Source organism: Lampris incognitus, chromosome 7, assembly GCF_029633865.1.
Source record: "Lampris incognitus isolate fLamInc1 chromosome 7, fLamInc1.hap2, whole genome shotgun sequence".
Lineage (NCBI taxonomy): Eukaryota > Metazoa > Chordata > Actinopteri > Lampriformes > Lampridae > Lampris > Lampris incognitus.
In genome coordinates, this window is record NC_079217.1 from 9,959,162 (window position 1) to 9,977,219 (window position 18,058).

At 43.6% G+C, this 18,058-nt stretch overlaps 1 long non-coding RNA gene across 2 annotated transcripts in view; it reads left to right on the forward strand.

Annotated features, from left to right (window-relative positions):
• Nucleotides 1-703: 703 nt before the first annotated feature.
• The window catches only part of LOC130115949 (uncharacterized), a 65,023-nt gene continuing 47,668 nt past the window's right edge, over nt 704-18,058 (forward strand). For both annotated transcript variants that reach the window (XR_008810527.1, XR_008810528.1), the window contains exons 1-2: nt 704-1,135; nt 2,163-2,310. This is a non-coding gene — a long non-coding RNA (uncharacterized LOC130115949). The remainder of the gene's footprint in view (nt 1,136-2,162; nt 2,311-18,058) is intronic.

Here is an 18,058-nt window from a genome sequence, read left to right on the forward strand (position 1 = left end):
AGTAAAAGGAATACAAGTGTAATGGTTCTTAAAAGCCCTACTATAACTGGGGGTATAATAGGTATACACCTGTGGGTCATGGGCAGCACTCCACTAGAGGGGCACACTCCCCAGCTAAGCCAGATCTCAGTAAGAAACAAAAAGTCAAGGCTGAGGGAGGTAATAAAATCACTGAGAATAAAAGACTTATTTGACATTGAATGGCTGCTGGAATAGGCTCCAGCATCCCCGTGACCCTGAGAGCAGGATAAGCGGGTAAGATAATGGATGGATGGATGGGCATTTAAAGGAGCAAAAACAATTGGAACAAGGGGCGTAGTTGGACCGGAATCACTACAAGCAGACTGTAATCAAAATTATCAGGCCTGACAGTTGAAGACACGTAATGCAAAGGGTAGTGGGTAATAAATCGTGGCCTAACCCTAACAGGAATATTGTAAGAGCCATGGGATCACCTTTAGAAGAGCTGGTTTACACAGGGCAACAGGTGATAATGAACTGGAGGCATGTTTTATGTAACAAAGGTATTTTTTATCTGGGGACTGTGTGGAGTGTAAACAGTCATTCATGAATACAGGGCCACTAACATGCAGCTACCCAGCTTGTTGGGGGTGGATACAGTCTCCTCTAAAAAAAAAGAAAAAAAAAGGAAAAGTGCTCTCGGAACAAATCAAAATGGTTAAAGTGTGGAGGCTGAGGATTCTGCTGAAGCTCCACACGCCGCTGTGAACTGGTGGGGAAAAAAAACAAAACAGATTTTCCAGAAGAATTTAAAAGTTAAAAAGGTTGTTGTTATTTTTTTGGTTAGTTCAGGCTGCAGACAAGCTGTATCGTTCGTCTCCACATGCAATATCACTCGGTTGGTAGAAGATGGTAACAAGCTAAGCCACCCCTATAGCCAGGATGACAGGAATCGTGGCTCCAGGAAAGCAGTGTCTAGCTGCGTTACAGAAACTGTTTATCCTGATTATGGAAATCCCCACTTCTGATGTGGTTGGAGAGAAGAGAGGATGAGGAGCTGACGACTGTGGGTTCTCAGGGCTGGAGAGAGAAGAATCTGTGTGAATGTCGCTGGCTGGCAAGTGTTGTGACGAGGCGGTGACGGCAGACCTGCGAGAGGGATTCCTTGCACACTGTAAGAAAAGAAAAGTTGAGAAAACTTAAAAAAGTAAAGCAGCCAGCTGCAAAGCTTCTTTGAGCTTACTCAACTAAAGGCTAATGCATTGTGTCAACTTAGGTTAAGTTCCCTCAAAGTGCTATCTTACCATTACTATCTATCTACTCATGTACTTAAGGATACTTAAATTATTACATCGGACAAACTGGAGACTGTGTGTTCTTATAGATTAAAACACATAAACAGCACTGCATATTTTTTGTTGTTGAGAGAACCTTACTTTTAACTTAAAAATGTTTTGTTAGTTCAACTTCACTGCCCGTTAGTTGAGTAAACTCAAAAATTATGTGCAGCGTTGCCTTAAATTCAAACCAGTTAAACATTTACACTGTTTTGTTATGGAAAAGTCAAAACTAAAAGACAACAAAAACAGTCTCCAAACATAGAATGTTTAATAAAAACAAATGTTAAACATTTGCTGTAAACCAATATAACTTCTTTATATGGTCTTTAAATTTCAGACAGCAGAGGGTCAATATAGATCCTTAAAATCTTCATTTTTAGCATACCTATATGGTATGGCACTCCACTATATAGCAGTAATGAAAATAAACAAAAAGAAAATTAATATACCCTGAATGCAGGATCGGCATTTTTGGTTGGCAAAATTTCTCCAGAAAAAAAAAAACAAAAAAAAAACACACCTTGTGCACCAGAGTATACACCCCTACACATTAGTATTGTAGTATGTGAATATTTTTATGTGATATATTTTTATTAATATTTTTATTAATATTTTTAATGTGACATGGCATCACTACTCCTAAGCTTTATTAACTAATGTCTGCCCACGTGCAGTGGCCTTAGTTACCACAGTAGATGCCCAAACCACTATTCAAAGGTTTCTCAACTTAAAACTTCCAGTGGATTGAACTGCTTATTGTAAACTTGAAATTTTCCGATAGCTCAGCGTTTTTCAAAAATATTTGCTCGCTCAACTTTGAAAAAAATGTTAGAGTAACAATTCTGGAGTTGGGCTTTTTAGAGTGTGCCGACTCGGGACGAGGAAGACTTCCATTTCTGAGCACGGCCCCTCTCAGTCTTACGACGGGAAGCCATTGACAGGGATGAGGGCTGAGGATTTTGCTTTGCAGTGGAGCGGCAAGCCACCTGAACACTGATAGCTACAAGAGGTACGTATGTCCTATATTTTTATTGTATTTATTTTGTTGTTTTATCTTGGCTATGAGTATTATTTTATCCTGTTGTGTAAAGTACTTTGTAATGCTGTTCAGAAAGGTGCAATATAGTAGTAAATAAAGTTTATTATTATCATTATTATACAAATTTCCTTTAACTTCATTCCATAATACAGCAGAATAAGCGCGCGGGCCCATTCCTCGGGTTTAGGATTAGGATGAGGTAGAAGTATATTTGATGGATGGGGCCTTTCTTAGTATATGAGATGTTCCAAGTGCAGTCTTCTGTAGTTCTTGTATTCTGATGTTACCCGGCGGGATCCGTTGGGTGTATTTCTCCATCCTTTGTTTGTTTTTTTGTTTTTTTTACAATTCCCAGGGCTCCTATCACTACTAGTCCATGGGCCAGACGATATTTCGGTACACTCAAGGTGGCAAAACTTACTTATAATTTTTGAAAGGATCCATGTCTGTAGATGATATTTTGGTATGATAACCATTCCTGAGTGGCAGCTGTATCACAGTTATCAGCTCATGAAGTTAACCACCCGCTAAACTAAATTGCATTTTAGACGCTGGTGCATATCCTGGTTTAGCCTCATGGTCAGGACATTTTTCAATGTTCTATAATATTGTCTTTGGTATCATTTTAAAGGGGACCTTCTTAGCTTTCATTCAAGCCCTGTTGTGGATATTTCTCACAAATATAGAGGTCACTTGAGCTCTTCAACCCGTCAATAACACACATCTTTCTGCTATTTTCGCTTAAACTATATACTTTCTTTTAGCCCTGTGGCATCTAGGAATATCAGGGACACAAAACACAAAAACTGGAATACTCACAGGACTGTAAAGATTCAGAAAATGTATAATATACCCATACTATTTCATTGTGTGAGGTGATTGTGAGCCTTAAATGAGAACTAGACCAAAGCCAGTTAGGTCACAAACTGGTCTCTATACATTTGTTTAAATACACAATCAAAATACATGATAAAAAGGAATACCATAGTGAGGTAATGAACTATTTTAATATTTTAAACAACATTGACATTTACATATACTTAGTCAATGATACATGTAATCCCATATCATTAGTGGGTATATGTAATGGTAATGGGTAGGGTAATGGGTATATGTGAATATGGTTACATTATTGTTATCAAGCTCTGGGTAACCAAGTCCAGAATCAACATCCTGTGCATCAATAGACTACTACCACAGTAATACCATCAGAATCATCACACTGTCATTCATCAAACTGCTCGTTTCTCTCATCATCTGACTCCCCAAGTTCAAAGTCCAGTTCTGGACCATCCTGCTGTTTTTGGTTACTGCAGGTCTGTAACCTGCACATGTCTGTGCATGGAAGTCCATTTGACAGGCACATGCAGCTTGGCATTTTGCATGAATGCACACACTTGCATGTTAGCATTTCCAAGACCACATCTGGTGCAGGTGGGGAGCGCATCCAGTAAATGGCCAGCTTGCCTTCATCGTCTGTCCATCCATACTCAGTAGGGCTTGGCACCACAGGGTTAGCCTGCAGACAGCACTTCCATATTGCTGCCTGATAGTTGGCTCATTGAACATGCATAAAGAGACAGTCTCTACATGGTGGCAGCTGGCTGGACTCAACCTCTCCCCTTTTGGTGCAGAAGAGCTGGTAACGCAGTTTGTTCACCTCAGCAGTGCTGCTATTAGCAACATACATCCGACAGGTGAACTGCTCAATTTTCTGGAACAGCTCATCACTCACATTCCATGTCTGTCCCAGTTGACTAAAAGTCTCTTGGCAGGAAGTGTGCTTTCTCACTATCTTCAGGGCATTCAGCTTCCCTCGACCAGCGAATGCACTGACAGTGTCGCAGCCTGTGAAGGCATGTAAGCCAATTAGGCTGTCACAGATGCTGTCTCCAAGTGAACTTGCCAGTTTGGTGATGTCGACAAACCGTGTGCGGTTCTGAGTCCCACACTTCTGGTAGATGGGACAGGTGATGTCCTTCTGGAAGCCAAGACAAAGCACCATGACATCAGTGTCCTCAGCTGTGATGATAACTGACTTTGAGCCCGCATTTGCTGCATGCAATGCATGCAGGAGCAGACGGGTGTCAGCTTCTTCATGTGTGGAGTGCAGTTCTGCTGCTTCCTCACACCCATCTTCTGTCAACTTGTAGCAGGTTTCCTCACAGGTCATGTACAACACCTTGCCATGCAGCATAGCTCTGTATCGTGGGAGTTTCCACTCTTCCACCAGAAACTTGATGAGACTGGTCTTGTTGGAGGAACTGCACAGAAATTTTCTCCACTGCTGGACGTGGTGTCCCCCTGCAAGATTCTTGTACTGGAGAGTGATGTCTCCACCCCGGTTCAGTCGTTCAGCATCTTTGATCGAAGTCTGGTGATAGACATCAAAAACAACATCAATCCTCCCACTCTGTGCTCCCTCATGGAGGACCTGGGTCAAGGCTGACTCTGCCACCTGTGCAAAGGTTTTGTTGTTGCCATTCATTTTTTGGACCAGGCTCATCCCATCAATGATGGAAGTAGATGGGATTGGGATGTCTTCTGCAGGAGATACATTCTTTTCAAGCTCTCTGGCAAGTGCAGCCTTGTTTGTTTTTCGTAAGGACCCATCAGCATTTGCCAGTGCCCATGGTAGTGGGCCCAATGGGTAGGCAAGGACATCCTTCAGATTCACCTTCCTGCTTTCAGCCACCAGGATCATGTGACTGAAAAGGTTTCTATCTGCCTTCAGAACCACATCCTGTGCTTTCTTTCCATGAGCTTGTTTTGTGCTGACATTGGAGAATGTTTTCAGACTTTGCTTGGTCATCTTGTCGTGGAATTTCACAGGTGGTGGGTCTGCATCTAACCTTGTTTGCTGGAATGCTTGGTAGGCCTCTTCTCCTTTCTCAAGAGCTCTCAAGAGATCTATGGTCACATCAGGTGGAGCCATGTTGCCAGTGGAGAGGCTCAATCTCATCAGGGGACATAGGATTGAGCCAGTTATTCTCCATAAGGTCCATGAGAGACTGGACATCTGCTTCATCTCTCTTGATCCTTGGACTCTGTAGATCTGGATGAGACCATTTGCACCTGCCTTGACCTGTCAGGTCTCTCAGCTGTCTGACGTACATGCTTCTATACTCAGCTGTGAGATAATATTTGGTCACAGCTCCTGGCTTCAAGCTGAATCCCTTTGTCCCTCCAGCTGTTTGGGTGTCTTTGTTCACCGTTTCTTCTATAGCTTGGTCAACAGGGATTCGGCCAAAGGGATTGGTGGAGCCCAGTTGGACTGAGAAGCCTCCTTCCATGAATTCTGTGTACACATCTGGGTGTGTGATGGGCAGCTCAGACATCTGGGCGTAGTAGTAGGGGAGGTAGCGTGCATAATTCATCCTGTCATAAGCAAAGCACCATGGGATCATTGCTCGAATGCTAGCCAAGTGTAGCATCCAGTCTCCCTCTCTGGATGCTCGGATGAGCCCCAACAAGATTTCAACCATGTCCAAATAGGATATCCAGAAGTTCGAGAGGCTGCCGTTTCCACCTCTAAGGAACTCACGGTAGACTTCAAATAGATCCATGATGCGTGTACAAGAGCTGTTCTCGAGGACCTCCTTCAAAGCATGTTGTGAGACTTCTTTCCCAAGGCTGTCAATGGTCTTCAGTGTCTCATTCAGGTGAACCATGTCATTCCTGTGAGTTTCTTCCAACCAGGACAGGAAACCATTCAAGGTCAGTCGCATGAGAGCCTCATACAGGAGCTTGTGTAGTCGCACTGCCCTGTTGTACTTGCGGCCATCCATAACACCAGCAATTGAGCCTTCTGCAATCATGCCAGACTCAATGCAGAGGTCTTTGAGTCCAGCATCTTGGAAACGCTTTCCTATTATTGCCAGCAGTGTGCAGATGGTGTGGAATACCCCAAGCCTAACGATGATATCATGGAACTTGTCATGGTGTTTCCATGTGATCTCGACAGCCTTCGCATACAGGGCTTGGTCAAAGACACAGACAATCTTCCTCAGGCCTAAGCACTGCATGATGCTCAGTGACTGGTTAAGCACCTCGTTGACAGTAGACATTTGTGTCGCTGGAGCATTGATGGTAGGCAGATAGCCTATATTGTCGGGGATGACCGTCATCTCTCCTCGAGTCAGGATGTTGAAGCCTGTCCAGCTGCTGACTGACTGTTCTTCTTGTTGTGACATGCGTGCTAGGACCCAAAGAAGGTTTTTCTCTCTGGCAAGCTTAGTATTGGCTGCAGTATCGGCATCTGACTTTTTGCTTTGTGGTGGCCCTACCCGTTGTCCAGCATTGTAAGTTGGTAACATTGGTGGGGGTCCATCAATGCTTCTCTTCTTTGTTTTGGGAACAGTGGGCATGGGTTGGACAGGAAGTGGGTTGACTGGCTTTGCTTGCACAGCAATCCCATTGACTCTGTGAGATGTTCCCTCACCACTGACAGTTTCTTCAAGACGGTCGATATTGTCCCAGGCTAAAGTTGTGAATATGCCAGGATGGATGTTAGCTGGAAGGGCAATGCCACTCCCTGATGATGAGAGTTTCTGGAGACACAGGGCAGTGTTGATCTCTTCCATCTGTGAATAGGACACACTGTGACCAAGTCGGTTGAGGATGTTTATCAACTCTACATTTCCTGTCAACGATTTGACACTGAATGGCAGAACAATGTGCTTGGAAGGCTTGGTATTTCCACATGTCACTGCATATACTATGTCATAGCCAAATGACTGCAGAAGGCACTGCACTCTCTGGGATGCATGATCAGGATCATTTGAGCCTGTGAGTAGAGAGCACAGGAAGATAATGAGCGACTCTGGAATGGTAGGACATTCTGCTTCTGGTTTGACTTCAGGCGGCCAGGTTTGAGGAACATCTTGACTTTTAATGTCTGCTCTCAATTTGATGGCTGCTTTGGCTATAACATCTTGTGCACTGACACTTTTCAGGGTCTGCAGCTCCCTTTTGAGAGACTGATTTTCTTTGGCAAGTTCCCTCATGGACAAGTTATCGGGATAGAGGAGGAATTTTCCTTTCTCATCAGGGAATATCTGCAAGGCTCCAGCAAACTCACTCTCCAGGTTTCACCTTATGTGCTTCTTGGTTGATTCCTTGACTTGGGCAATGCCTTGGGAGTTCATTGAAGCTACCAGTCTAGAAGAGAGATCAGTCATTGTCATCACTTGAGGATTGCCAAAAAGCTCCATCCTGATGAAGAGGAACAGCTCATTGTATGCCTTATTCACAGCAGCTTGATACTGGGCTGCAGCATCATCATCTTCATTGCTGGCAACCTCTCCTTTGGAAACCTCTTCTTTGGTGTAAAGTCTATAGCATGACCTGTGGTAGTGCCCTTCAGCTGCTACAAGGTCTCTACTCACAATGGCAAGGATTCTGCTGTCCCTTTTCTTTGTGGCTGCACTCCTGATCTTTGCATCAGCTCGCAGTTCTCGACACTGCACCAGTACTTCTCTCGTATTCTGTCTCTTGGAATATTTGCTGTTTTTCTGACAAAATATGCACTCTGCATCATACGTCCTAGATGTACTTGGAGCATGTCGAGCTACTCTCTTATATTGTTTCTCTTCAGCAGAGACACAACTTTTCTTTTCTTTTGCAAGGAGGCCATCAAGAATTTGCTTCATAGTGAAGATACTGCGACACTTTCTGTGGTAGTAGATTGCTGGAATCTGTCCCTCAGGAATGTCTTTTGCCAGTTTCAAAACTGGTGCATGATTTCGTATCTGAGCTGCCCTGAGCAGAGTTCTCCATGAGTCGACACTTTGTAGTGAAACCAGCTTATCTGTATCATCAGAACAGTGGATAATGCACTCCATCCGTGGGCGCTTTGGTATTGGGTAAAAACTTGCTTGTTCACCAGTGGCCATATCCAGTCAGTTTTCACCTGCCACATACAAACAAATACATGTAACTTAGGTGTATGAACACTACTAAAACAAAGTTTACTTTGCTTCACCAGCGTCATATTACCATTATTTATCTTACATAGCCACAAATAGATACATTACCTAGTTGCTATGCAACAGCTGTATTTTGTCCACATGAGGCCGCTAAAATCAACACAAGATGAAAGTTCCTCGTAGCCACTTTAACTAATCATATTAACATATACATTAAAAGAACATGCTAACATTATGGGAAATTAGCTTACAATCTTCTCCAGAGTGAGACAAGAAGATAGATACCAGTTTCCTCTATATGTGTGTAGTAGAAAGCTATCTGGCTGCACGTTAGCCTAGCTTAGCACAATGAATGGAAGTACACAGTACTGGTTATCCTTGGTTGTTGGCCAACTAAGAACTGTCCCCAGAGTTTAAGCTAGGCTAATCAGTACCAGGGGTGTTGAAATGCTATATTTGTAAAAATCTGGGGAAATACACAATCGTGAGAGGCACAGAAACAGGTTTCCTGAAAGAAAAATGAAATAGCTGCTCATTTGGAAAGGTTATCATGTATTATTTTACTTCTGTTAGTGTACCAAATAAAATGGCACCAGTGAAGTTGTGTCACCTTGGGTGATATCGATATCTGGTCTGACCCATGGACTAACTGGCTTTGGTCTAGTTAGTTTCTTAGTAATAATGCCCTTCTAATTTAAGGTTCACAATCACCTCACACAATGAAATAGTATGGGTATATTATACATTTTCTGAATCTTTACAGTCCTGTGAGTATTCCAGTTTTTGTGTTTTGTGTCCCTGATATTCCTAGATGCCACAGGGCTAAAAGAAAGTATATAGTTTAGGCGAACATTGCAGAAAGATGTGTGTTATTGACAGGTTGAAGAGCTCAAGTGACCTCTATATTTGTGAGAAATGTCCACAACAGGGCTTGAATGAAAGCTAAGAAGGCCCCCTTTAAAATGATACCAAAGACAATATTATAGAACATTGAAAAATGTCCTGACCATGAGGCTAAACCAGGATATGCACCAGCGTCTAAAATGCAATTTACTTTAGGGGGTGGTTAACTTCATGAGCTGATAACTGTGATACAGCTGCCACTCAGGAATGGTTATCATACGAAAATATCATCTAAAGACATGGATCCTTTCAAAAATTATAAGTAAATTTTGCCACCTTGAGTGTACCGAAATAGGAAATTTTGGGCTCTGGCCCATGGACTATACTGGTATTGTTGTGGTTTTCATTCCCCACCTTCGTTCAGTCTGGATTTCAAGGTCTTTATATGTCGACAGTTTTTCAGTTACTTTACTGAGGTGTTCCTTTCAGTCGGGATGAGCATGTCGATGAGTAGGCAGCTTTTTTCTTTTCTGTTCTTGATGACGATGTCTGGTCTGTTGGCCTTTATCTCACCATCTGTCGGTATTGGCGTGTCCCATAAGATTGAGATGTCGTCTTTTTCTGTTACTGTTTGGAGCTGGTGCTCGTACCATTTTTCTTTTGTGCTGATGTTGAATTCTTTGCAGATGTTCCAGTGCAGGTATGTGGCGGCCTTGTTGTGTCTTTGTAGGTATTCGGGTTGGCCAGCTCAGGGCACCCTGCCACCATATGGTCAATGGTTTCCTGGAATTGACCACATATCCTGCATGTTGGGTCTGTGCCAACTTTGAGGATTTTGCTGCGGTAGTAATTGGTCTTGATGGCCTGGTCTTGGGCAGCGATGATTAAGCCCTCTGTTTCCGATTTCAGCCCAGCTATTTTGAGCCATTGGTTGGTCATATGTTGGTCTACATCTTTCTCGCCTACTCTTTTTGGGTATTGCCTGTGCATTTGTTTCCCATCCCATTTTTGTTTCATTTGTTCTTGGGTGTGACACTTTGCTTTTTGTTTGACTTTTCAGGCGTGGATGGTTGGAGCTTCATTTTCATGTTGCGGTGTTTCAGGGAGGTTGAGCTCTCCTTCTGAACATTGCGGCTTGGTTAGCTACGGAGTACTTTTTGTTTTGTTTTTCATGCTCTCTAGCAATCATGAGAAGGGGGTAATTTTTGGTGTTAAGGTAAGTATGTTATTTTGTAGGCAGTTTCCAGTTGGATTAGACCCCTGCCGCCCTTGTTTCTGGGGAGGTACAATCTATCTACATCTGATTTTGGGTGGTGCATCCTCTCTAAGGTGAGTATTTTTCTTGTTTTTCTATCTAGTTTCCTGATCTCAGACATCTGGGCGTAGTAGTAGGGGAGGTAGCGTGCATAATTCATCCTGTCATAAGCAAAGCACCATGGGATCATTGCTCGAATGCTAGCCAAGTGTAGCATCCAGTCTCCCTCTCTGGATGCTCGGATGAGCCCCAACAAGATTTCAACCATGTCCAAATAGGATATCCAGAAGTTCGAGAGGCTGCCGTTTCCACCTCTAAGGAACTCACGGTAGACTTCAAATAGATCCATGATGCGTGTACAAGAGCTGTTCTCGAGGACCTCCTTCAAAGCATGTTGTGAGACTTCTTTCCCAAGGCTGTCAATGGTCTTCAGTGTCTCATTCAGGTGAACCATGTCATTCCTGTGAGTTTCTTCCAACCAGGACAGGAAACCATTCAAGGTCAGTCGCATGAGAGCCTCATACAGGAGCTTGTGTAGTCGCACTGCCCTGTTGTACTTGCGGCCATCCATAACACCAGCAATTGAGCCTTCTGCAATCATGCCAGACTCAATGCAGAGGTCTTTGAGTCCAGCATCTTGGAAACGCTTTCCTATTATTGCCAGCAGTGTGCAGATGGTGTGGAATACCCCAAGCCTAACGATGATATCATGGAACTTGTCATGGTGTTTCCATGTGATCTCGACAGCCTTCGCATACAGGGCTTGGTCAAAGACACAGACAATCTTCCTCAGGCCTAAGCACTGCATGATGCTCAGTGACTGGTTAAGCACCTCGTTGACAGTAGACATTTGTGTCGCTGGAGCATTGATGGTAGGCAGATAGCCTATATTGTCGGGGATGACCGTCATCTCTCCTCGAGTCAGGATGTTGAAGCCTGTCCAGCTGCTGACTGACTGTTCTTCTTGTTGTGACATGCGTGCTAGGACCCAAAGAAGGTTTTTCTCTCTGGCAAGCTTAGTATTGGCTGCAGTATCGGCATCTGACTTTTTGCTTTGTGGTGGCCCTACCCGTTGTCCAGCATTGTAAGTTGGTAACATTGGTGGGGGTCCATCAATGCTTCTCTTCTTTTTTTTGGGAACAGTGGGCATGGGTTGGACAGGAAGTGGGTTGACTGGCTTTGCTTGCACAGCAATCCCATTGACTCTGTGAGATGTTCCCTCACCACTGACAGTTTCTTCAAGACGGTCGATATTGTCCCAGGCTAAAGTTGTGAATATGCCAGGATGGATGTTAGCTGGAAGGGCAATGCCACTCCCTGATGATGAGAGTTTCTGGAGACACAGGGCAGTGTTGATCTCTTCCATCTGTGAATAGGACACACTGTGACCAAGTCGGTTGAGGATGTTTATCAACTCTACATTTCCTGTCAACGATTTGACACTGAATGGCAGAACAATGTGCTTGGAAGGCTTGGTATTTCCACATGTCACTGCATATACTATGTCATAGCCAAATGACTGCAGAAGGCACTGCACTCTCTGGGATGCATGATCAGGATCATTTGAGCCTGTGAGTAGAGAGCACAGGAAGATAATGAGCGACTCTGGAATGGTAGGACATTCTGCTTCTGGTTTGACTTCAGGCGGCCAGGTTTGAGGAACATCTTGACTTTTAATGTCTGCTCTCAATTTGATGGCTGCTTTGGCTATAACATCTTGTGCACTGACACTTTTCAGGGTCTGCAGCTCCCTTTTGAGAGACTGATTTTCTTTGGCAAGTTCCCTCATGGACAAGTTATCGGGATAGAGGAGGAATTTTCCTTTCTCATCAGGGAATATCTGCAAGGCTCCAGCAAACTCACTCTCCAGGTTTCACCTTATGTGCTTCTTGGTTGATTCCTTGACTTGGGCAATGCCTTGGGAGTTCATTGAAGCTACCAGTCTAGAAGAGAGATCAGTCATTGTCATCACTTGAGGATTGCCAAAAAGCTCCATCCTGATGAAGAGGAACAGCTCATTGTATGCCTTATTCACAGCAGCTTGATACTGGGCTGCAGCATCATCATCTTCATTGCTGGCAACCTCTCCTTTGGAAACCTCTTCTTTGGTGTAAAGTCTATAGCATGACCTGTGGTAGTGCCCTTCAGCTGCTACAAGGTCTCTACTCACAATGGCAAGGATTCTGCTGTCCCTTTTCTTTGTGGCTGCACTCCTGATCTTTGCATCAGCTCGCAGTTCTCGACACTGCACCAGTACTTCTCTCGTATTCTGTCTCTTGGAATATTTGCTGTTTTTCTGACAAAATATGCACTCTGCATCATAAGTCCTAGATGTACTTGGAGCATGTCGAGCTACTCTCTTATATTGTTTCTCTTCAGCAGAGACACAACTTTTCTTTTCTTTTGCAAGGAGGCCATCAAGAATTTGCTTCATAGTGAAGATACTGCGACACTTTCTGTGGTAGTAGATTGCTGGAATCTGTCCCTCAGGAATGTCTTTTGCCAGTTTCAAAACTGGTGCATGATTTCGTATCTGAGCTGCCCTGAGCAGAGTTCTCCATGAGTCGACACTTTGTAGTGAAACCAGCTTATCTGTATCATCAGAACAGTGGATAATGCACTCCATCCGTGGGCGCTTTGGTATTGGGTAAAAACTTGCTTGTTCACCAGTGGCCATATCCAGTCAGTTTTCACCTGCCACATACAAACAAATACATGTAACTTAGGTGTATGAACACTACTAAAACAAAGTTTACTTTGCTTCACCAGCGTCATATTACCATTATTTATCTTACATAGCCACAAATAGATACATTACCTAGTTGCTATGCAACAGCTGTATTTTGTCCACATGAGGCCGCTAAAATCAACACAAGATGAAAGTTCCTCGTAGCCACTTTAACTAATCATATTAACATATACATTAAAAGAACATGCTAACATTATGGGAAATTAGCTTACAATCTTCTCCAGAGTGAGACAAGAAGATAGATACCAGTTTCCTCTATATGTGTGTAGTAGAAAGCTATCTGGCTGCACGTTAGCCTAGCTTAGCACAATGAATGGAAGTACACAGTACTGGTTATCCTTGGTTGTTGGCCAACTAAGAACTGTCCCAGAGTTTAAGCTAGGCTAATCAGTACCAGGGGTGTTGAAATGCTATATTTGTAAAAATCTGGGGAAATACACAATCGTGAGAGGCACAGAAACAGGTTTCCTGAAAGAAAAATGAAATAGCTGCTCATTTGGAAAGGTTATCATGTATTATTTTACTTCTGTTAGTGTACCAAATAAAATGGCACCAGTGAAGTTGTGTCACCTTGGGTGATATCGATATCTGGTCTGACCCATGGACTAACTGGCTTTGGTCTAGTTAGTTTCTTAGTAATAATGCCCTTCTAATTTAAGGTTCACAATCACCTCACACAATGAAATAGTATGGGTATATTATACATTTTCTGAATCTTTACAGTCCTGTGAGTATTCCAGTTTTTGTGTTTTGTGTCCCTGATATTCCTAGATGCCACAGGGCTAAAAGAAAGTATATAGTTTAGGCGAACATTGCAGAAAGATGTGTGTTATTGACAGGTTGAAGAGCTCAAGTGACCTCTATATTTGTGAGAAATGTCCACAACAGGGCTTGAATGAAAGCTAAGAAGGTCCCCTTTAAAATGATACCAAAGACAATATTATAGAACATTGAAAAATGTCCTGACCATGAGGCTAAACCAGGATATGCACCAGCGTCTAAAATGCAATTTACTTTAGGGGGTGGTTAACTTCATGAGCTGATAACTGTGATACAGCTGCCACTCAGGAATGGTTATCATACGAAAATATCATCTAAAGACATGGATCCTTTCAAAAATTATAAGTAAATTTTGCCACCTTGAGTGTACCGAAATAGGAAATTTTGGGCTCTGGCCCATGGACTATACTGGTATTGTTGTGGTTTTCATTCCCCACCTTCGTTCAGTCAGGATTTCAAGGTCTTTATATGTCGACAGTTTTTCAGTTACTTTACTGAGGTGTTCCTTTCAGTCGGGATGAGCATGTCGATGAGTAGGCAGCTTTTTTCTTTTCTGTTCTTGATGACGATGTCTGGTCTGTTGGCCTTTATCTCACCATCTGTCGGTATTGGCGTGTCCCATAAGATTGAGATGTCGTCTTTTTCTGTTACTGTTTGGAGCTGGTGCTCGTACCATTTTTCTTTTGTGCTGATGTTGAATTCTTTGCAGATGTTCCAGTGCAGGTATGTGGCGGCCTTGTTGTGTCTTTGTAGGTATTCGGGTTGGCCAGCTCAGGGCACCCTGCCACCATATGGTCAATGGTTTCCTGGAATTGACCACATATCCTGCATGTTGGGTCTGTGCCAACTTTGAGGATTTTGCTGCGGTAGTAATTGGTCTTGATGGCCTGGTCTTGGGCAGCGATGATTAAGCCCTCTGTTTCCGATTTCAGCCCAGCTATTTTGAGCCATTGGTTGGTCATATGTTGGTCTACATCTTTCTCGCCTACTCTTTTTGGGTATTGCCTGTGCATTTGTTTCCCATCCCATTTTTGTTTCATTTGTTCTTGGGTGTGACACTTTGCTTTTTGTTTGACTTTTCAGGCGTGGATGGTTGGAGCTTCATTTTCATGTTGCGGTGTTTCAGGGAGGTTGAGCTCTCCTTCTGAACATTGCGGCTTGGTTAGCTACGGAGTACTTTTTGTTTTGTTTTTCATGCTCTCTAGCAATCATGAGAAGGGGGTAATTTTTGGTGTTAAGGTAAGTATGTTATTTTGTAGGCAGTTTCCAGTTGGATTAGACCCCTGCCGCCCTTGTTTCTGGGGAGGTACAATCTATCTACATCTGATTTTGGGTGGTGCATCCTCTCTAAGGTGAGTATTTTTCTTGTTTTTCTATCTAGTTTCCTGATCTCAGACATCTGGGCGTAGTAGTAGGGGAGGTAGCGTGCATAATTCATCCTGTCATAAGCAAAGCACCATGGGATCATTGCTCGAATGCTAGCCAAGTGTAGCATCCAGTCTCCCTCTCTGGATGCTCGGATGAGCCCCAACAAGATTTCAACCATGTCCAAATAGGATATCCAGAAGTTCGAGAGGCTGCCGTTTCCACCTCTAAGGAACTCACGGTAGACTTCAAATAGATCCATGATGCGTGTACAAGAGCTGTTCTCGAGGACCTCCTTCAAAGCATGTTGTGAGACTTCTTTCCCAAGGCTGTCAATGGTCTTCAGTGTCTCATTCAGGTGAACCATGTCATTCCTGTGAGTTTCTTCCAACCAGGACAGGAAACCATTCAAGGTCAGTCGCATGAGAGCCTCATACAGGAGCTTGTGTAGTCGCACTGCCCTGTTGTACTTGCGGCCATCCATAACACCAGCAATTGAGCCTTCTGCAATCATGCCAGACTCAATGCAGAGGTCTTTGAGTCCAGCATCTTGGAAACGCTTTCCTATTATTGTCAGCAGTGTGCAGATGGTGTGGAATACCCCAAGCCTAACGATGATATCATGGAACTTGTCATGGTGTTTCCATGTGATCTCGACAGCCTTCGCATACAGGGCTTGGTCAAAGACACAGACAATCTTCCTCAGGCCTAAGCACTGCATGATGCTTAGTGACTGGTTAAGCACCTCGTTGACAGTAGACATTTGTGTCGCTGGAGCATTGATGGTAGGCAGATAGCCTATATTGTCGGGGATGACCGTCATCTCTCCTCGAGTCAGGATGTTGAAGCCTGTCCAGCTGCTGACTGACTGTTCTTCTTGTTGTGACATGCGTGCTAGGACCCAAAGAAGGTTTTTCTCTCTGGCAAGCTTAGTATTGGCTGCAGTATCGGCATCTGACTTTTTGCTTTGTGGTGGCCCTACCCGTTGTCCAGCATTGTAAGTTGGTAACATTGGTGGGGTCCATCAATGCTTCTCTTCTTTGTTTTGGGAACAGTGGGCATGGGTTGGACAGGAAGTGGGTTGACTGGCTTTGCTTGCACAGCAATCCCATTGACTCTGTGAGATGTTCCCTCACCACTGACAGTTTCTTCAAGACGGTCAATATTGTCCCAGGCTAAAGTTGTGAATATGCCAGGATGGATGTTAGCTGGAAGGGCAATGCCACTCCCTGATGATGAGAGTTTCTGGAGACACAGGGCAGTGTTGATCTCTTCCATCTGTGAATAGGACACACTGTGACCAAGTCGGTTGAGGATGTTTATCAACTCTACATTTCCTGTCAACGATTTGACACTGAATGGCAGAACAATGTGCTTGGAAGGCTTGGTATTTCCACATGTCACTGCATATACTATGTCATAGCCAAATGACTGCAGAAGGCACTGCACTCTCTGGGATGCATGATCAGGATCATTTGAGCCTGTGAGTAGAGAGCACAGGAAGATAATGAGCGACTCTGGAATGGTAGGACATTCTGCTTCTGGTTTGACTTCAGGCGGCCAGGTTTGAGGAACATCTTGACTTTTAATGTCTGCTCTCAATTTGATGGCTGCTTTGGCTATAACATCTTGTGCACTGACACTTTTCAGGGTCTGCAGCTCCCTTTTGAGAGACTGATTTTCTTTGGCAAGTTCCCTCATGGACAAGTTATCGGGATAGAGGAGGAATTTTCCTTTCTCATCAGGGAATATCTGCAAGGCTCCAGCAAACTCACTCTCCAGGTTTCACCTTATGTGCTTCTTGGTTGATTCCTTGACTTGGGCAATGCCTTGGGAGTTCATTGAAGCTACCAGTCTAGAAGAGAGATCAGTCATTGTCATCACTTGAGGATTGCCAAAAAGCTCCATCCTGATGAAGAGGAACAGCTCATTGTATGCCTTATTCACAGCAGCTTGATACTGGGCTGCAGCATCATCATCTTCATTGCTGGCAACCTCTCCTTTGGAAACCTCTTCTTTGGTGTAAAGTCTATAGCATGACCTGTGGTAGTGCCCTTCAGCTGCTACAAGGTCTCTACTCACAATGGCAAGGATTCTGCTGTCCCTTTTCTTTGTGGCTGCACTCCTGATCTTTGCATCAGCTCGCAGTTCTCGACACTGCACCAGTACTTCTCTCGTATTCTGTCTCTTGGAATATTTGCTGTTTTTCTGACAAAATATGCACTCTGCATCATACGTCCTAGATGTACTTGGAGCATGTCGAGCTACTCTCTTATATTGTTTCTCTTCAGCAGAGACACAACTTTTCTTTTCTTTTGCAAGGAGGCCATCAAGAATTTGCTTCATAGTGAAGATACTGCGACACTTTCTGTGGTAGTAGATTGCTGGAATCTGTCCCTCAGGAATGTCTTTTGCCAGTTTCAAAACTGGTGCATGATTTCGTATCTGAGCTGCCCTGAGCAGAGTTCTCCATGAGTCGACACTTTGTAGTGAAACCAGCTTATCTGTATCATCAGAACAGTGGATAATGCACTCCATCCGTGGGCGCTTTGGTATTGGGTAAAAACTTGCTTGTTCACCAGTGGCCATATTCAGTCAGTTTTCACCTGCCACATACAAACAAATACATGTAACTTAGGTGTATGAACACTACTAAAACAAAGTTTACTTTGCTTCACCAGCGTCATATTACCATTATTTATCTTACATAGCCACAAATAGATACATTACCTAGTTGGTATGCAACAGCTGTATTTTGTCCACATGAGGCCGCTAAAATCAACACAAGATGAAAGTTCA